At 37.7% G+C, this 22622-nt stretch overlaps 1 pseudogene; it reads right to left on the reverse strand.

Annotated features, from left to right (window-relative positions):
• Nucleotides 1–1231: 1231 nt before the first annotated feature.
• On the reverse strand, nucleotides 1232–15189 carry LOC118969016 (dnaJ homolog subfamily B member 6-like; annotated as a pseudogene).
• Between the last annotated feature and the right edge of the window lie 7433 nt (nucleotides 15190–22622).

Raw genomic sequence — 22622 nt, forward strand, 5'->3', positions numbered from 1 at the left:
TACATTAGTTCAACCATTGTGGAAAGCAGTATGGAGGTTCCTCAAAAATCTCAAAATAGAAATACCATTTGACCCAGGAATTCCACTCCTAGGAATTTACCCTAAGAATGCAGGATCCCAGTTTCAAAAAGACATATGCACCCATGTGTTTATCGCAGCACTATTTACAATAGCCAAGAAATGGAAGCAACCTAAGTGTCCATCAGTAGATGAATGGATAAAGAAGATGTGGTCCATATACACAATGGAATATTATTCAGCCATAAGAAGAAAACAAATCCTACCATTTGTGACAACATGGATGGACCTAGAGGGTATTATGCTCAGTGAAATAAGCCAGGCAGAAAAATACAAGTATCAAATGATTTCACTCATTTGTGGAGTATAAGAACAAAGAAAAAAACTGAAGGAACCAAACAGCAGCAGACTCACAGAACCCAAGAATGGAGTAACAGTTACCAAAGGGGAAGGGACTGGGGAGGATGGGTGGGAAGGGAGGAAGAAGGGGAATATGGGGCATTACGATTAGCACACATTATGTGTGTGTGGGGCACGGGGAAGGCAGTATAGCACAGAGAAGACAAGTAGTGATTCTATAGCATCTTACTATGCTGACAGACAGTGAATGTAATGGGGTATGTGGTGGGGACTTGATGATGGGGGGAGTCTAGTAACCATAATGTTGCTCATGTAATTGTATATTAATGATACCAAAAAAAAAGTTACTAAGTTGCCAGCAGTCATGCACTATTAGAAAACATCCCCAGTTTATATTAAACAGAAATATAGAAATGTATTAGTATTAATTTCTTTCACCACTAAATACTGAATAAAAGAAAGTTATTTTTGTGGAAGATTCATCCTGTCTATGTTAAATTCACAGCAGATTGACACTACTTGGCTCACATTTCAAGAACAATGGAAAAGCAGGCCCGTGCTAGTGTTGGTGTACAGAGTCATGGCCACCTTGGATTATGTTTAATAAAAAAGAGCAGAGTGCCTGATGACATTTATAACAATGTCAAAGACAAAAACATGATCTTATTATGCAGTCTTAGCAATAAGCTCAAAAGTCTATGACAAATAGGGACTCCCATGAGCTGTTTGTAAATACTTTAGATGCAGTTATACTGAAAGTCAAGTTTATTTGAAATCCTCAAAAAAAATGCTCCTAATAATCCTCAGATGGCACTTGTTATAGTTAACATTTCTGGTAATTGTATGCATTGAATTACTTCTTATGCAAGCACAGCTGCTGCTTACCGTTTATCATTAAGGACTGTCCGTCTCCTTCAGCTTCTATTCTTTGACCATTTTCAACAGTTCTCTTTGTAAAGATTTTTCTGCCATTTATAATTTTAGTAAAAGTTGCTATAGATTGAAAGTTGCCCATCCCATTACCATCAAATGACATGGAAGAGAATGAAGTGAGGTCCCATGACCTGGAAAACAAAAGGAAGTAAATTGTGTATCAAAAGAAAAAAACTGCCCTCCAAAATATAGAATTCCCAGAAAGCAGTGGAAAATGACCCTGTGCTCAGTTTCTGCTTCCTTTGATTTCCTAAAATATCCTCAGATGGGTCTTCAAAGAAGTCAAGTAATAACAGGTCCCTTCCACCAAAAATTCCCTAAAGGTGTCATCTGAGTTAACAGGATGTGAAGCCAAACTCAAATGGTCAAGATGACTTCTACCTCCACCTCTGCCAGTTAACATTTCTTTGCTATATTTGCCACACAGGTCCTGTTTTTAAGCATCTAGTTACACTTTATATGCCTCAGCTACTTGTTTGAATGTTCTCTGCGTTTCTGATATGTCTTTTTAAATATCCTGGCTAAGGCATGTCTTTGCACACCTAGAACTTCATCTTAGTCCACCACGTTTTAAGATGCTGTTGGAACTAGTCCTTGTTTCTGGCTTTAGGGTCATCTGTGGGGCTCAGGATGCAGGAGTGGGGGAAGGGGAGGAGCAGCGGTGCACCGCATGGGTCTCCCCTCTGCTCCCAACTGGCTGCCCTTGTGTTGTCAGCGGCCTGGTGTTTCTCAGGATTTATCCTCAGACACCTCGTTGCCTTTGTGTATGATGTTCCTCACAGGAAATCTGAAAACTGCACTTTCTCAATCTCCCAGACCTCTTATCCTGGTGTGGTAGCCGGTTTCCATAATGGCCTCCAATAAACCCCACCTCTCAGGTATTTACACACTGGTGTGTCCACTCCCACACCAACTCATGTGTAACCAATAAATGTGTTGTAAGTGAGACTGCCTGACGTCTAAGGCTAAGGTATAAGAAGCCTTGCAGCCTCCACCTTTATCTCTTGAGGCACTCATTCTTGCAGCCCTCGGTCACCTTATAAGAATCCACTACCCTACTGGAGGGATTTTATGGAAAAGCCCCGAGACTTCATGGAGAGAGGCAGTATTCTTGCTGGGACTAGCCTTTAAAACCATCCCCTCCAAGGTACCAGATGAGTGAAATCATACTGTAGCCTACTAACCAGCCCAGCTGCGAAGTAAGTACTCAGATTATGAGACTTAATAAAATATTTGTTGTTTTAAGTTTGCAGTAGATAGATGGAACCCCTGGCAAAATTTTACCCTTTCTTCAAGGGTTAGTTTGGGTATCACCTCTAAGAACTGTCTAATTTCCCTTTTTAATGCCTCTTCCCAGCTTGGGTGAGTTGTAGATCTTCTTTGCTCCCATGCCATATGAGTACTTACTATATATTTCATTCTACATTCCTGGGTTTGTGCTATCTGCCCCACTAGACTGTGGCTCCTTGAGGGTGTTCCCCTTTGGGAAAGTAGTTCAGCCCAGTACTTGGCACATAGTAGCTATTCAGAATTATTTGACTAAATCACAGAGTCTCAGGGTTGGAGGGATTTTAGATGCATTTAAAACCACCCAATTTGATCTATAAAGTGTTTGTCCATCCAACCTGTGTGGGAAACTCCTCCCATGAAGAGAATTTACTTCTACCTGGAGTCACTTATCCCATCTTTAAATAGCTCTGACTGTTAGCACATGTTTGTCAGTTTAACTCTTGCTCTTGATGGCTTTTCGTTTCAGCTCTTAGGGCTCATGTGCTTGTTAATAACATTTGTTTGTGCTCACTTGTGCACTGTAAACATGTTTTCACCCTTTTTAATATTCATGTCATGTATACCTAACTTGCTTGAAATATACCTTACAAGCATGAAAATAAGGCAATCATCTTAGTTGTATTTTATTGTTCACTGCTGGAATGTGCTGCATCCAGAAGTAACTCAATTTATGCTGTTAGCTGACCAGTAGAGTGTACTAGTTAAGAGTATGGACTCTGGGATCTTGCATTCAAATCCTGACACTACCACATATTAGTATGTGAAAAGTCACTTGGTGTAAACAAGTCTGTTTTCCTATCTGAAATAAAGATAATTTCCTCATATATTTGTAGAAATTAAATGAGGTAGTGTACCTAAATATTGCTTAACCGGAACCTAAAAATACGAGATTCTCAGTCAGTGTTAATGACATATCTATTATAGAAACACAGTGACAGTTGACCAAATTAAGCATTCTTTCTCCTATTGAACATTGGGTAACTGCCTGGTTTTATTTAGCCTCCCTTGTCTATTTGTCTCACCTTTGCCTGGCTGCTTTCCCTTTAAAACTTTACTATAGTGGCATTCAGCTTTTTAAAACTTACCTGCTTTTATGGCGAAAGATTCAAATTTGTAAATAACCCCACATCTGCAAGATAATAGATGTTTTTGTCAAAATGTTAGATAGACAAACTATTTGGAATCAAAGCGTATGTTTAACTTGCAAAAAGAAAAAAATTGTAGCATAGTATATAGACAAGTCCATATTCTAATTTCATTTGTAACAATATCCAAATTCCTACCATAAAGAGTTGAAATATTACTCTCTTGATTTCGACCTGTGTGACTTGTCTAGATCTCAGCTTTCTCTTGCATAAAACAGGTAAAAATTCCTATTTACATCTCAGGATTTCTGTGAAAGAAGTTGAGGTCTTTAAAGGCAGGTATTGTGGGGGGAAATACTTCCTCTCCACTCTTGATGGTTCCTTCCAAGTGGAAGGACATCCAATAGCATAACACACCCGGCCTCTATCTATTCCTTACTCATTCTAAGCCAGAGATGGGAAAGGAATAAACTATTTGGTGACTTTGGATGCAAAAATTAAGCATACAGAGTTCAGCCTTTTCCTCTCCCCTGCCTCCTTGGGAGCAGCTGCCTACAGGAAGCAAATAGCCTGCCCTGTACTCTAGGGACTGGCTCTGTTTTTCCCTGGTCTAATACTGTTAAGTGCTTAAGTTTTATGAGAAATGATGTTGATATTTTGGTATCTAACTCACTACTATGTCCTACATCTCAATTAGCTTAGAATTTGAGCAGGAAAGAGAGATTTATGGGGCTGTCTCAAAGACTTTAAAAGCAAGGGGCTAGGTATTAGTCATTTTTATAGTTCTCACACCTAGCACAGCATATGGAACATAGATACTTAATTTATGTCTTATGGTTGAAACTGTTTTGAATAATACAAAGTGCTATGCAAATAAATGGTAATATTTACCATTTATTAAAAAAACAGTGCATTACTAGTAGATTTATATATTTCTAATTTCCAGGAGAAGCTATTACCATGACATAGCGGATGCCCCAGGAAATTTATATGACCATTGTCTTAGTTCAGGCAGTTATAACAAAGTAGCACAGACTGGGCAGCTTTTAAACAATAGAAAATTTATTTCTCACAGTTCTGGAGCCTGGAAGCCCAAGGCCACAGTGCCAGCATGGTCGGGAGACGGCCCTCTTCTGGGTTGCAGCCTTCTTGTGTCATCGTATACTGGAAGGGATAAGGTTGCTTTCTGGGGACTCTTTTTTAGGGAACTAATCCTATTCTTGAAGGCTCAATTCTCACGACCTAGTCACCTCCCAGTTCCCCTCCTCCTGATACCAGCCCCTTGGGCATTAGGTTTTCAACATAGAATTTTCCCGGGTGGAAGGACCTGTCAGCATTCAGACCGCAGCAACTATAAGCTCTGCTCTGCAAGTTTTGTAAAGTAGAATGGAGAGCCTAGTTTTCTTGCAGATACTACAGGTTAGAAAACTTAGGTGCAAAGCAGTAATATGACTTGCCTACACTCTCACAGCAAGTTTGTAATCATGTTTGAAGTAGAAGAGCAACTTTAGACCTTTATTAGTGTAGGTTCTTATTTTGAAATTTGGTGGAATACAGAGAACACATGTGTAAACTTACAAATCACTAAATGTGGATGGTAGACTTGCTTACAAGTCCATTTGGAGGATCGGACATAGTTAGATATGTTCTGGAATCTTTAGATCATGAAGTCATGGAGGCAGTTTGGATGAAGAAGAGGTGTGAAGTTTTCAATTGCTATCTGAAGAGTGATTACCACCAAATTGCTACATTTATAGAGACAGCAACAGATGTGTGACAGCTGGGTTAATTGAATGGTAGGCCATTATATGTAATTCCATGTGCATATTATGGAAAAGAACAGGTGTGACCAGTCAATTATCAAATGAAGAGAATAAATATCACCTGGAGAGTGTACTGATCTACTGTACTTAATGATTTATTTTTCTTAGCTTGCAAGATAATCTAGCAATTAATTCTTGTTGGTGTGGTGACAAATTTTACACCTAGAGAGCACATACTGCTATAAAAATATATGGCAGAGTTTGCTATTCATTTCGTATTTCTAACTTTATGTGAAGCCTTTGCAAAATGGACAATGATGTGAATTTCTGGAGCCATACCCCCATCCCAGCACCACTATGTATAAATGTAAATGGCATTGAAGTCAGTGAATTTGACACTTCCACAAACTTGGGCTGCTAGAATATTCACTAAATCTTGACACTTGTAAGCAAGAGCACAGGACTGATATGAGACCTGAAATCTCGTCACTGGCTGTGTCATTCAATAGTTTAGGGACTTAGAACAAATTAATTGTTGATCTCACTAAGCTTCAATCAGTTCCATGTCTCTGAAATTAAATGATTGGATCAAATGACCTCTAAGTCCCTTCTGTGGTTTGATCTCATTGCATGAAAAAAAACACATTTATGTGTCTTTTAAAACATGTTAAGACATCCAGTGTTTTAGCTGTTTTTTCCCTGTAATTATAAAAGATATTTAAGGCAACAAATTATCAGCACCATTATCCCTTGGTAATGAATATATCAAAAGCATTCAGTTAGTATTTGTTGATGGGCTGACTAATTATCTTATGTGAAATGCTGAGTATGAAAAGCAGAAGAAAGTGCCTAATTCCGTCATGGAGATCCTTTTTGTTTTCCCCAGTATGTATCATCTGTCCCTATGTATGATATTCAATGTCTAACTTCTGTTTAACAGTGGATGTATCCTTTAAAAAATGCAACAATAAGAGAGACAAAAATAGAATTTTGAAAAAGCAATAATGGTTATCAGGTCAAGAACTTATAATTCAGGCCCCTTCCATTGAATTAGATAGTGGATTACTTAATATTCTGCAATGATAGAAATCTGGTCAGTAAAGTCCCTGAAATCAGGGACTGTGTCTTGTCATATTTAGGTCTTCACTGCCAGGCACAGAATGGGCACTCAAAAGTATTTAATGAATAAATAGAGGGAAGAAAAAGAGGGAAGAAGTCAGGGAGAGAAGAGTGAGTGAGTCAATTAACCAGCAAGTATTTGAATGATTTCAAATATTATTCTAGAATTGTGTTCTTTTCTACTGTTTTCACATATTATTCTAGGATTGTGGGCAAAGAAGCAAAGGCATGTGCTATAATGAAATACATATTTGGTCATTAGATGACCAAATATCTATTTCCCAGGTATATGTGGTCTTTTCAGTTCCTGAAAACACTGCAGTCTTAAAGGTGAAATGGGTGTTTTGTTAATGAGAGACTTTTGGACCCCCCACCCAAAGGCAGGGGCTGAAGGTTGGATCAGCCAATGGCCAATAATTTAGTCAATCATGACTATGCAATGAAGCCCTCACAAAAACCCCTGAGAAGAGCTTTTTGTTCTCTCTCTGTGCTCTGTTCTGCCTGCTGTGCTCGGTTGGATCCTGCTTCTTGGTCAGGGAAAGCTTCTATGCTTGGGGAACCAGAATGCCACCACGTGCCACCAAGCCAGGCCCCAAGCTCCACAAGGATAGAAGCTCCTTTATTTGGTACCTTTCCCTATGTCTCTCTTCATCTGGCTGTTAACATATATCCTTTATGGTATCATTTATTAAACATAAGTGTTTTCCTGAGTTCTGTGAGCTTCTCTAGAAAATTAATCAAATCTAAGGGGGAGGTCGTGGGAACCTCCAATCTATAGCTGGTAGGTCAGAAGCACAGGGAACTGCCTGGGGCTTGTCACTGGCATCTGGAGTGGGGGGTGGAGGTCAGTCTTGTAGGACAGAGCCCTTAACTGGAAATCTGGTGCTGTCTCCAGGCAGATAGCATCAGAATTGAGTTCAGTTTCCCAGCACCCTGCTGGTGTTTGAGAATTGCTTGGTGTAAGAATGTGTGGGAAGACCCCCTCCCACATATTTATACACATTGGAATCGGGTCCAGGTACCTGAATGAAGTTACACTAGTATTACTGATGTGAATAATATTGTTCATGTTATACATATATGTAGGGAACAAATACACCATTGCATTTGGTAGCAGAGATGATACACATAACAAGTAAGGTTCCTACACTCTGAGGATTTACACTTTTAAGATAACATATGTATATATTTAAAAATGAAAGTAGGTTATACTTTGCATCAAAAATAAAAAACTTAAGTGATATTGCATTTCACAAGAGGAAGAGTTTATAATGGGTTGGCATAACCAGGATGAACTTCATAAAGTGGAACTTGAGCTGATGGATGAAATAGGGAGTATATTTATATTTATATTTATATTTATATTTATATTTATATTTATATTTATATTTATATTTATATTTATATTTACAATGCTTAATATGTGCCAGGCAATGTACTAAGGCATTGAGGATACATCCAGGGGTGATGTGAAGGATTTTTTTACAGTTGATAGAGCATGGATATATATCCTAGGCTTCCACCAATCAGAATTCATGAAGTCTAGTAGGTTGTACTAGTGTCTACTGATTAAGTATCAATCTCAGATGAAGCAGCGAGTAAAAACAGTCTGTGTCTTCATGGAGCTTACATATGTAAAAAGGAATGTTTGGTGCTAGAGTATCATGAGGGAAAAAGCAGCCACTATAAAGGTGCGACACTAAATATGGTCCACTGGACAATAAATATGTAGAATATAATTAAGGGACTACCCCTTAATTATATTCTGAGTTTCTATCCTCTTTTTTTTTTCATTCGGCACTAAACTACTACCTTTGGCATCTCATCCATGGCTCTTGTAGCCTATTGTAAAACCTCCCCTGCATAGATTGGATCTGTTTACTTCTTGTTAGTTACAGTTATGCTTTTAAACACTATGAGTTTTACACTCCCCAAGTCTCTGTTGTGTCACCTATGACAGATCCATCAAGACTTCATGATATTTGAGGCCATGACATGGTAATCATTATAGCAAGGTTTCGAGCTTGGTTGAGAATGAGGAAAAGGGAAAGACATGCAAAATTGGTTCAACTTTACTGGTTGCTAGAGAGATCTTTTTAGGCCAAGTTTTTTTTCAGACCTGTTAATGATTGCACTTTTGCTTAATCAATGGCTCACTTTTGTAGTAAATCCTTTCTGCTTGTTAAAATGTCTGAAAACACCAGACTGACCATTTTTCAGGCTATTTCTTAATCACCTTTAATCAGGAATAATTTTTTCAAATCATTCATTAAAAGTACTGTCTTTTACACAAAGGACATTCTTAATCATTCAACACTGGCAAAATGAAGTATGTTATTGAAGTGCTAGGGAAGATCAGTTTTTCAGAGTATCAACAATGAAGACCATTTTACTGCCTAAGGCTTTTGTTTAAAAACAAAGAAGAATATCAACCTTATTTTTTATTTTAGAGTTTATTGCTAAAAGTACTTTGAAGATACAGAAAAATTTTAAAGTTAACTAAAAGCACTCACGTTCATACAAAAAAGATACACAACAAAATCTCAAGTACTTTATCTTAACACTTATTCATAGAATGATGCTTTGTATATGCTTTTGTATCCTAATTTTTTATTTAATATTACATCTAAAGCATTTCCGTATGTCCCTAAATATTTTTCTAAAATATAGTTATAATTGCTGCATAATGTTATGTCATATGGATGTAGAAAGCTTTCTTTTACTATTACTGTATTATAGGATGTGGGTAAAATTGCTATATTTCCAGAATCTCTCGCCTGGCCTTAGTGCATCTCCATATCAGTAGGTGTTTCCAAGGGGTGGAGAGAAAAGTAGTCCATGTCCATATCAATAGGTGTTTACAAGGCAGGTGGAGAGCTAGCGTGCACCTGGACCAAAGAGGTTTGGTGGGGCCTTGGCAGCCAGGTAATGAGAGACAAGAGTGAGCAGGAGCAGACGACTGCTTGTAAGCAATCAATGGGTTTCGCTCACTTTACTTCTCCCTTTGGCTGATTTCAGCTTTAAAGGTTTATTTGCCCTGGGCTGGGTGCATATTTTCCCCCGGAGTTACATAGGATATTTAAGTTCTTTTCATGTATAGGATATGTGAGCCATACCGCCACAAACAAAACTCACTTTCTTGCATTTCTGATCATATCACTAGGTTATAAACCTATATTTGCAAGTATTGTGCCCAAATATATGAATACTTATAATGCTCTTTATACATTTTATTATCTAGAAAGATTATACCTATATACACAGCCACCAATATATGAGAGTATCTGTCTGACTGTATTCTCACCAAAATTGAGTATTACCACATGGAAAAAATGGTGATCATGTTTGTTTTTACTAAACTGGTAGACCAGGTGCCCAGACTGGCTTTCTCATGGAAAACAAATAAAACTCGTATTCAAGATTTATGAGGTATTTTAAATAAATCTGTAAGCTGGAAAGGAAATAGGAAATTATCATCCAGTGACCAAATGGAGACAGAGGCCTAAAAGGCTAAGCAATTCTCTGAAGCCAAGTTTTGCTTTAACAGCATTTGCTGAGCCTAGCAAATTTGTTTTTCACAGCCTTGTGGAGTCCAGTGAAAAAGCCCATGGTCCATCTAAGATGGAGGATCTAACAGGAGATTCTTCAACAAAGCTCGGGCGCCAAAGAGCCACACCCACAGTGTAAGGGCTAACTAGAAATAAATCTGTTCCTCATCTGGGAGACAGCAAGGAAAATTATATTACCTGAATTGAGCTTTGGTAGGAATAACAAGCTAGCCCTCACACAGGTTTACACAGGTTTATAGCCCAAATACACACCATCTGGGTGGCCTGGAAAACCTAAAGCTGAGTATTTAGTTTAAAGCAAATCCCAACTGGTAGTTCCTCCAAGTGCCTGACAGAACCAAACACAAATCCTTTTTTGAGGGAGCTTACCTTTATCTCAAGTGCAAGATAATTTCCACAGAGATCAAAGGAAAATGAGGAAAAAATTCATTAAACTCATGCAGAAAAAGTCACTATGAATGAGAGCCTGTAGGAACAATAAAACAACCCAATAAGATCCACAGAACTTCAAGAGGAAGTTTGATCAAATTAGATCAGGCTCAGAGTATTCTAAGCCTTATATTCTTATATTATTATATTCTTCAGTTGGAAAATAAATATACTGATTAACTTTAGGATTTCAAATGATTGCTATCAAATAGATAATAGTCTCTGGTCACAGTGTGATTAAGTTGAAAAATCAATGGATAGCTACAAAAGCCCCATATTATTGGAAATGAAAATACACTATTCAATAACTAAGAAATCAAAGGAGAAATGAAATAGAAATTATGAAATACTTGGAAATAAAAAAATTAAAGTATAACAAAACTTAAATCCTGATAAGGATTAGATGGAAATTGTAATAGTCTTAAATGTTTATATTAAAGGAAGGCTGGAAATTGATGACAAGCGTACATCTCAAGAATTTAAACAAAGAATAGAAAAATAAATCCAAAGAACAGATAAGGAAAGAAGAAAAATTTATATTAGTGAAATATTGAACAAACAGAGAGGACTAACACAGCCAAGAATCAAGAATTAGTTCTTTAGGAAGAAAAATAAAATTGACAAGTCACTGGCAAAAATAAGCAAAGAATAAAAATAAACATATGGTACAAATGACAATGTTAGGGGCACAAAAGGACATATAACAAAACATGCAGCTGTTATTAAAAAGATGAGGACATCATGAACAATTTCATGCCAGTACATTAACGACATGATAAGATCCCTAGAAAAAATTACAGTGTATCAAGAAGAAATATAAAATCTGAATATTGACATATTTATTAGAAATGTTAAGCATTTACTTCTTTCTACATATAAAATTCTGTTCTCACAATTTTTAATAGTGAATTCTACATAATAACTAAGGAACAAATTATTTCTGTCTTCTACATGCTATTCCAAAGTATAGAGAAAGAAGGGACACTTCCTATTTCATGAGGCTATAATAACTTTGGTACCAAGTTCTGAGAAAAAATGTACCTGAAAGGAAATTAAAGAACAATGTCACTCTGAATACAGGTGAAATTCCCAAACAGCTGCTATGGCAAATAGTTTGGGGGTTCCTCAAACATCCAAACATAGAAATACTATATGATCCTGTGATCCAGCAGTTCAACTCCAGGTGTATTCCTAAGGGAATTAAAGCAGAGACCCAAACAAATATTTGTATGTCAGTGTTCATTGCAGCTTTATTTACAATTGTCAAAAAGCAGAAACGGCCCAAATGTCCATCGACAGGTAAGTGGAAAAAATTAATTTGTGGTGTTTAAACCACCCTTTCTTTGGTATTTTCTTGTGGCAGCCCTAGCAGACAAAGGTACATATTTTCACCTAAAAAGAGAGTCCTAAAATACATGAAGAAAATACTGAAAGAATTGGAGGAAGAAATAGGCAATTCACCAAATAAAAGTTGTGCACTTCAATACCTCACTTTCAGTAACTGATAGAATAGTTAGGCAAAAGATAAACAAAGAAATAGAAGACATGAATAGCATTATAAATCTACTAGACCTAACAGGCATATACAGAATATTCCACCCCTCACAGCAGAATACACCTTCTTCAGTGCACATGGAAGATTATCCATAATAGACTGTATTCTATGCCTTAAAATAAGCACCAATACATTAAAAAGGTTAACATCATAAAATGTTTGCTGATTGCAATGACATAAAATTGGAAATAAGGGAAATAAATTTTGGAAATTCACAAATATGTGGAAACTAAAAAATATAGCCTTGTGCATTACGATTAGCACACATAATATGGGGAGAGGTGGTGCATGGGAAGGCAGTATAGAACAGAGAAGACAAGTAGTGACTCTGTAGCCTCTTACTATGCTGATGGATGGTGACTGTAATGGGGTATGTCATGGGGACTTGATAATGGAGGGAATCTATTAACTACAATGTTGCTTATGTGATAGTATATTAATGATACCAAAATAAAAAATATATATATATATATAGCCCTGTGGAGAATATAGCCAATGATTCCATAACGTCATCCAGTGTTGACAGATAGTAACTGCACTAGTTGGGTTGAGGGTTTAATAATATGGCTAACTGTTGAACCACTATGTTGTATACTTAAAACCAATATAAGATTGTATGTCAATGTCAAAGCCTAATTTGGCTACTCAGAAAATGAACTAAGATACGATATGAAGAAGAACTTCCAACATCAGCACTCTCTGGAAGAGTCATACCAGAAGATGATCATCAAAAAACCTCCACAAAGATCCAGGCGATGCTGCAGTTGTAGCTGCATTCATCCCACCGGTTTCTGGACTTGCCATTGGAATGAAGAAGGAGATATCTAAGCTGGCCTGTGCATACAGTAAAACAACAAATTTGACTGGATCTATACTATTGGAACTCAACCAAGAATTAGGAGAAGTGCAAGTTGTAGTGCTCCAAAATCTTACAACTATAGACTATCTACTGTTAAAAGAACATATGGGATGTGAACAGTTCCCAGGAATGGGTTGTTTTAATTTGTCTGATTTCTCTCAGACTGTTCAAGTACAGTTGAACAATATCCATCATATCATAGAAAAATTTTCACAAATGCCTAGGGTGCCTTACTGGTTTTCTTGGCTTCACTGGAGATGGCTGGTAATTATAGATCTACTTTGGTTATGTAACTGTATTCCTATTCTGTTAATGTGTGTGCGCAATTTAGTTAGTAGTTTAAAACCTATACATGCTGAAGTTACTCTACAAGAAGATATGTCAAAGAAATAATCTCCTCCCATGTTTTCTTCCATCTGCTACCTCTATAGCTTTTCTTCTTCCTTCCTAATTACAACCCTTAAATAGTATTTGTGCCTCATGGAATTTACCGAGTATCATAATTCCTCCAAGTGGTAAAGATAACTCAAGACAAATGCTGGGCATAGAAGCCAAAGGGCAAAAATCTGCAAAGAAGTAAAAAGCTAACCTTTTCAAACAATATGGCTTCTCTCTCACTTACCAACTTTACATCTCGCTGTATGGCCCTGGAAGATGACTGGTTAGCCAGAGACAGGTAAGATTCCTCAAGGGAGGAACAACCTAAGACAGGCACAGTCGCAGGGGGGCCATCAGGTGAGAAATTGGGGATCAACAGTGGTGACGCTTAGAACATCACCCTCCCTGTTTTGAGAGAAATCTTCTGCATCCGTGGATGCTTTAATGCCCTTGTCTAGCTTGGATTAACACATAGTCTACAGGCACACACCTGATCATCTACAATTGCTTTCTTACAACACTAAACTATGTTTTCTACCTTTATCTTGCATCTACCTACCACTTCAGCATTTTATTAAAAATAAAAATAATAATAATAATAAAGTGAGAAATGTGGGATCCTCATATAAATCAAGTATAAAAATCAAACAAATATTCATATTTGACCTGATTGTTTATAGTTCATAATGCGTGATCAAAACCAAAAGTTTCTGTGATGACTGCGCTTGTACTCTTCACCATGTAAGAACTTATTCACTATGTAAGAATTTGTTCACCATGTAAGAACTTGTTCATTATACTTCAGAAGATTGGAGACTGACAAGAATTAGGCTTGGGATGGATTAATGATTGTGCATTGAGCATTGACTCCCCTATGCAGAATTTTATTGTTGTTATCAACCATTTGATCAATAAATATGAGAGATGCCATCTCAAAAAAAAAGATTGTATGTCAATGATACTTCAATTAAAAAAATCAAGTATATCACAATAACAAAAGAAAAATTACAAAGAAAAGTGTAAAATCCTTTAACAGGAATGAGAATAAAAACACAACACATGATCTGATTGGGAAGATGGCAGCATGAGTAGAGAAGTGGAAATCTCCTCCCTAAACCATAAATATTTTTGAAAATACAACAAATACAACTATTCCTAAAAGAGAGACCAGAGGATACAGTACAACAGCTAGGCTACATCTACATCTGTGAGAACTCAGCACTTCCCAAAGTGGGTAAGATACCAGCCATGGCCTGGCATGACCCGAGTGCTACCCACACCCTAGCTCACTGGTGGAAGGAAAGGAGTTGGAGTGGGGAGGAAATGGAAGCTCAGGACTGCTAAATAAACAGCCCTAGTAATCTGCACCAGGAGCACAGACACACATTGCATGGTGTGCAGGATATTAGGGAAATGGAAAAGTAAAATCTGCAAGCGGGTCTCTACAGCCAGCTCCCCTGGGACAAAAGAAAAGTGAGTCCTTTTAGAAAATCTTAAAGGGACGGAACCATCCCAGCACACTTAGCCCAGAAGGCTAGGAATTCTAAAGAACTTCAGGCACTCTAACCCCATGGGTGGCAATGAAGCTTTGAAGCCCATCATGGTGATAAACAGACTGCCATCCATTCCCCCTCCGGCATAGTCCCACCATAGTGGTGGAGCAGCCGGAGAGTGGCCACACTCACAGCAGCGGCCCAGAGTCTCCTTCTGGCATGCAGCCACCCACGCCAGACCTGGGGCTGTTGCCATCATGCAGCTGCTTGGTGCAGGCAGAGGCACCTGGGGCAAGGCATGAAGAGGCGCAGTTCTCACAGGAGAGCACAGCTCCCATTCCAGCTACTCCCCACAGGGGTCTGGGCTGCTCTGAGAGTTGCTACTGGTGTGTGAGTAACCGACACAGGCAGTGGAGAGGGGCTGGGCAATCAGCAAGCAGGAAGGGACATTGTTCTCCCAGCGAACACATGGACCACCTGCCTATGACTACCTTTATTGCCATGAAAAGGCAGAAGATTTTGTCCAGTCCATAATTACCCAGACAACCCCTGAGAGAGGGCCTGGGGAGACAGATATAACCAATATTCCTGAAAAAGAATTCAAAATAAAGGTCATAACCATGGTGATGGACTTGCAGAGAAATATGCAAGAGCTAAAGGATCAAGTTAGGAAGGAGAATACAGAAATAAAACAATCTCTGGAAGGACTTAAGAGCAGATTGGATGAGGTGCAAGAGACCATTAAATAATCAGAAATCAGAACAGGAATACAGAGAAGCTGAGGCAGAGAGAGAAAAAAGGATCTCCAGGAATGAAAGAATATTAAGAGAAATGTGTGACCAATCCAAATGGAACAATATTCACATTATAGGTGTCCCAGAAGAAGAAGAAGAGAGAAAAAGGGATAGAAAGTGTCTTTGAAGAAATAATTGCCAAAAACTTCCCCAAATTGGGGGAGGAAATAGTCTCTCAGACCATGGAAGCCCACAGATCTCCCAACACAAGGGACCCAAGGAGACAACACCAAGACATGTAATAATTAAAAATCAAAGATTAAAGACTAGGACAGAGTATTAAAGGCAGCCAGAGAGGGAAAAAAGGTCACCTACAAGGGAGAACCCATCAGGCTATCATCAGACTTCTCAGCAGAAACCTTACAGGCCAGAAGAGAATGGCATGATATATTTAATGCAATGAAAAAGAAGGACCTTGAACCAAGAATACTGTATCAAGCATGATTATCCTTTAAATATAAAGGAGGGATTAAACAATTCCCAGACAAGCAAACGTTGAGGGAATTTGTATCCCACAAACCACCTCTACAGGATATTTTAAAGGGGCTGCTCTAGATGGAAGCACTCCTAAGACTAAATAGATGTCATCAAAGAAAATAAAGTCACAGCAAAGAGAGCAGACCAACCAAATACTAACTAAATGCAAAAAAATAAACTATTCACAAAATCAGTCAAAGGAAACACAAAAGAGTACAGAATAAAACACCTAACATATAAAGAATGGAGGAGGAGGAACAGAAGGGAGAGAAATAAAGAATAATCAGACTGTGTTTATAATAGCTTAATAAACAAGTTAACTTAAATGGTTAGATAGTAAAAAAGCTACTCTTGATCCTTTGGTAACCACGAATCTAAAGCCTGCAATGCAGTAAGTACATATCTTTCAATAATCACCCTAAATGTAAATGAACTTAAGGCACCAATCAAAAGACACAGAGTACTAGAATGGATAAAAAAGCAAGACCCATCTATATGCTGCTTACAAGAGACTCATCTCAATCCCAAAGACATACACAGACTAAAAGTCAAGAGATGTAAAAAGATATTTCACGCAAACAATAGGGAGAAAAAAGCAGGTGTTGCAGTACTTGTATTAGACAACATAGACTTCAAAACAAAGTAACAAGAGATAAAAAAGGACATTATATAATGATAAAGGGGGCACTCCAACAAGAGGATATAACCATTATAAATATATATATGCACCCAGTGTAGGAGCACTGACATATCTGAAAGAAATACTAAGAGAATTAAAGGAGGAAATAGAATGCAATGCATTCATTCCAGGAGAATTCAACACACCACTCACTCCAAAGGACAGATCGAGCAGACAGAAAATAAGTAAGGACACAGGCACTTAACAACACACTATAAGAGATGGACCTAACAGACATCTACAGAACTGCACACCCAAAGCAGAAAGATACACATTCCTCTGAAGTGCACAAGAAACATTTCCCAGAGTACACCACATACTAGGCCACAAAAAGAGCCTCAGTAAATTCAAAAGACTGAAATTCTACCAACCAACTTTTCAGACCACAAAGGTATAAAACTAGAAATAAATTGTGTAAAGAAAACAAAAAGGCTCACAAATACATGGAAACTTAACAACATGCTCTAAAGTAATCAATGGTTCAATGACCAAATTAAAATACAGATCAAGCAATATATGGAGAAAAGTGACATCAACAGCACAAAACCCCAACTTCTGTGGGATGCAGCAAAGGCAGTTCTAAGAGGAAAGTATATAGCAATTCAGGCCAATTAAAAGAAGGAAGAACAATCCCAAATGAATAGTCTAAAGTCACAATTATTGAAACTGAAAAAAGAAGAACAAATGAGGCCCAAAGTCAGCAGAAGGAGGGACATAATAAAGATCAGGGAGGAAATAAATAAAATTGAGAAGAAAAAAACAATAGAAAAAATCAATGAAACCAAGAGCTGGTTCCTTGAGAAATAAACAAAATAGATAAACCCTAGTCAGACTTATTAAGAGAAAAAGAGATTCTACACCCATCAACAGAATCAGAAATGAGAAAGACAAAATCACAACAGACCCCACAGAAATACAAAGAATTAGTAGAGAATACAATGAAAATCTATGTGCTAGCAAGCTGGAAAACCTATAAGGAATGGATGAATTCCTAGAAAAATACAACATTCCAAGGATAGCCAAGGAAGAAACAGAAAATCTAAACAGAGCAATTACTGGTACCAAAATTGAATCTGTAATCAACAAACTACCCAAGAACAAAACCCCTGGGCCAGATGGATTCACCACTGAGTTTTATCTGACATATAGAGAAGACATAATACCCATTCTTCTTAAAGTTTTCCAGAAAATAGTAGGGGAGGGAATACTTTCAAACTCATTCTATGAAGCAAGCATCACTCTAATACCAAAACTAGGCAAAGACCCCACTAAAAAAAAAAAAACAGAAAAACTGCAGACCAAAATACCTGATGAACATAGATGCAAAAATACTCAACAAAATATTAGCAAACCAAATTCAAAACTACATCAAGAGGATCATACACCATGATCATGTGGGATTCATCTCAGGGATGCAAGGATGTTACAACATTCGAAAATCCATCAACATCATCCACCACATCAACAAAAAGAAAGACAAAAACCACATGATCATCTCCATAGATGCTGAAAAAGCATACAACAAAAGTCAACATCCATTCATGATAAAAACTCTCAATAAAATGAATATAGAGGACAGGTACCTCAACATAATAAAAGCCATATATGACAAACCCACAGCCAACATCATACTTAACAGTGAGAAGCTGAAAGCTTTTCCTCTAAGATCAGGAATAAGACAGGTGTGCCCACTCTCCCCATTGTTATTCAACATAGTACTGGAGGTCCTAGCCATGGAAATCAGGCAAAATAAAGAAATACAAGGCATCCAGATTGATAAAGAAGAACTCAAACTGTGATTATTTGCAGATGACATGATATTGTACATAAAAAACCCTTAGGGCTGCACTCCAAAACTACTAGAACTAATATCTGAATTCAGCAATGTTGCAGGATACAAAATTAGCACACAGAAATCTGTTGCTTTCCTATACACTAATGATGAACTAGCAGAAAGAGAAATCTGGAAAACAATTCCACTCACAATTGCATGAAAAAGAATAAAATACATAGGAATAAATCTAACCAAGGAAATGAAATACCTATACACTGGAAACTACAAGGCACTCTTAAGAAAATTAAAGAGAACACTAACAAATGGAAACTCATCCCATGCTCTTTGGTACAAAGAATTAGTACTGTCAAAATGGTTATCCTGCCTAAAGCAATCTACAGATTCAATGCAATCCTTATCAAAATAAGCACAGCTTTCTTCAATGAACTGGGACAAATAGTTCTAAAATTCATGTGGAACCATAAAAGACCCCAAATAGCCAAAGCAATCCTGAGAAGGAAGAATAAAGCAGGGGAGATCTTGCTTCCCATCCTCAAGCTCTACTACAAAGCCACAGTAATCAATACAATTTGGTACTGGCATAAGAACAGACCCAAAGACCAGTGGAACAGAATAGAGAGTCCAGATACTAACCCAAACATATATGGTCAATTAAAATATGATAAAGGAGCCATGGACATACAATGGTGAAATGACAGCCTGTTCAACAGCTGGCGTTGGTAAAACTGGACAGCTGCATGTAAGAGAACAAAACTGGATCATTTTCTAACCCCATACACAAAAGTAATTTTGAAATGGATTAACGACCTGAATGTAAGTCATGGAACCATAAAACTCTTAGAAAAAAACATAGGCAAAAATCTCTTGAACAGAAACAGTAGCAACTTCTTCATGAACATATCTCCCCGGGCAAGGAAAAAATGCTCACAAATACATGGAATAAAAAAATGGTCAGAGGAGCTCACCAGACAGTTCTGCAAAGAAGAAACTCAGATGGCCACCAGAGACATGAAAAGATGTTTCACATCGCTAGTCATCAGACAAATGCAAATTAAAACCACAATGAGGTATCACTTCACCCCAGTAAGGATCGCCATCATCCAAAAGACAAACAACAACAAATGTTGGCAAAGTTGTGGAGAAAGGGGAACCCTCCTATACTGCTGGTGGGAATGTAAATTAGTTCAGCCATTGTGGAAAGCAGTATGGAGGTTCCTCAAAAAACTCAAAATAGCAGTTCCATTTGACCCAGGAATTCCAGTCCTAGGAATTTACCCTAAGAATGTAGGAGCCCAGTTTGAAAAAGACATATGCACCCCTATGTTTATCGCAGCCCTGTTTACAATAGCCAAGAAATAGAAGCAACCTAATTGTCCATCAGTAGATGAATGGATAAAGAAGGTGTAGTACATATACACAGTGGAATATTATTCAGCCATAAGAAGAAAACAAATCCTACCATTTGCAACAGCATGGATGGAGCTAGAGGGTATTATGCTCAGTGAAATGAGCCATGTGGATAAAGACAAGTATCAAATGATTTCACTCATCTGTGGTGTATAAGAACAGAGAAAAAACTGAAGGAACAAACAGCAGCAGACTCACACAACTCAAGAATGGACTAACAGTTACCAAAGGGAAAGGGACTAGGGAGCATGGGTGGGAAAGGAGGGATAAGGGGAAGAAAAAAAAAAGAAAGGTGGCACTATGATTGGCATGTATAATGTGGGGGGGGCACGGGGAGGGCTTTACAACACAGAAGACAAGTAGTCATTCTACATCTTACTACGCTGATGGACAGTGACTATAATGGTGTATGTGGGGGGGACTTTGTGATGGAGGTAGGCTAGTAAACATAATGTTCCTCATGTAATTGTAGATTAATGATACCAAACACACACACACACACACACACACACAACACACAAAAACTTATGGGTTACAGCTAAAACTGTTCTTGCAGGGAAATTTATAACTGTAAATGCCCATATAAGAAAACAATATCTCAAATCAGATGCTTCCATCTAAATCACTGGAAGAGTGAGAGTAAACCAAACCTAAAGAAAGCAGAATAAATAATATAATGATGATTAGAGAAGAAATTAAGGAAATAGTAAATAGAAATACAATAAAGATAATCAGGGAAACCAAAAGTTGGTTCTCTGAAAAAATAAAATTGACAAACTTGTATCTAGACTGATCAAATAAAAAAGTTTTTGAGGGAAGAATCAAAATCAGAAGTGAATGAGGAGTCATCATTACTGAACTTAGGGAAATAAAAAAGGCTGTAAGAGAATATGATGAATAATTTTATGCTACTGAAGTAGATTACCAGTATGAAATGTACAAATTCCTAGGAAAAAAAATACTACTTTTGGTTTCTGGTCTAGTAAGGAACTTGGAAGTCATCACGCTCATCATCACAATAAGAAACATAATCTGAACAAACTGAAAATCAGCAACGCTTCTTTCATCCATCAGAGAATTGAGACCCCATGTCAAAGAACTGCCTCTCAAAATTGGAGAGACAGGTGAATACAGAGAATCTCAGCTTATTGGAGCAATAGCCCAGGAGCAGAAATCTCCATTGGAATAAGTACTGGGGAAGGATAACATAAACTATATAATTGACTAATTGCTGGAAACTAAATATGGATACATTTGAGTTAAAAACTCCAGGGGATACTCTTAGTCTTGGAATGGAAGGGGGTGAGGCTCACATTTTGTGAGTTTTACTTCCAATAGCCTTACCAGGTTCTCACAGTGAAGACAGGGTAGAAATCTTTTTATGGTTCTGGCATGAGGAGGGAAAAAATAGTCATTTTGATGTACATCCAGAGCATCCTCATCTTGTTAACAAGGACTGACTTCAAGGGAAATTATTTCCAGAGTTTAATTTACTAGAGTTTTACTGGAGCCCAGCCAACCTGGGGAAAGGGAAATATCCCACACCAGCCCTGTCTAGCCTTCCATCTGGGGGAAGAATAATAACTTTCCAGTTTCCTCTAACCTCCTGTTTCACCTAAAGGGGATAAAAGTGAGAATCCAAATTTGTGAATGTCAAGCTCAGGGGCACAGGTTCATTAAAAGACAGAGACCTAATCATAGGACAATAGAACACTTCCCCTTCCCTTCAACTTGCTGCCATATCAATAGTGCTCCTGTATAGCAGGGGAATACAATGGAAAGAACTGTACATGTAAGGCCTTACTAAGAAGTCTCTATCGAAGTCGAAAAACAACAGAGGAGACAAAAACAGGAAACCAGAAGAAATTTATGCTCTGGCATACCTAGCTATGACAAATAGTAAACACAGCCTAATTCCTATCAAGGTAAACATAAAACCTCACACTAAAAGCCCACTTACCTCATTTCCTTTTACCCAGTACATGATGTCTATCATTCAACAAAAGATTACAAGGCATTTTAAAAGACAAAATATATAATTTGAAGAGAGAATGAGATCATCAGAATCAGACTCAGGTATAGTAGAGATGTTGGAATTATCAGACCAGGGCCTTGATAAAACTCTGATTAATATGCTGAGATCTCTAATGGAAAAAGTGGACAAAATGGAAGAACAGATGGGTAATGTAAGTAGAGAGATGGAAACTATGAAAGAATCAAGGGGGATTCTAGTAAGTTGGAAAGTAGAGAAAGCATGGATGCATTTCTCCCACATACACACAGAAAATACACCTCCCCAGAGAGCATTTCAATCTGAAGAAATACTGAAATGAACACCTTCAGTACAATGAAGGATAGAAAACACACACACACAAAAGGGCAGGAGAGATAGAGACACGGTAACCTTGGAAACTCCACCCCCAGCACAGCTACCACCAAAGGGGAAGTGGAGGGAAATAATGACACAGGCAATGTGATCCAAATGAATAAGAAAAATCCCAGAAAATCTAATAAAACAGTTAACCAATCTACCTGATAAAAAGTTTAAAGCATAGAACATTCTCCAGAACAGATCACATATTAGGATACCAAACAAGTCTCAATAAATTTAAGAAGAGT

The sequence above is a fragment of the Manis javanica genome, chromosome X (assembly GCF_040802235.1).
Source record: "Manis javanica isolate MJ-LG chromosome X, MJ_LKY, whole genome shotgun sequence".
NCBI classification, from domain to species: domain Eukaryota; kingdom Metazoa; phylum Chordata; class Mammalia; order Pholidota; family Manidae; genus Manis; species Manis javanica.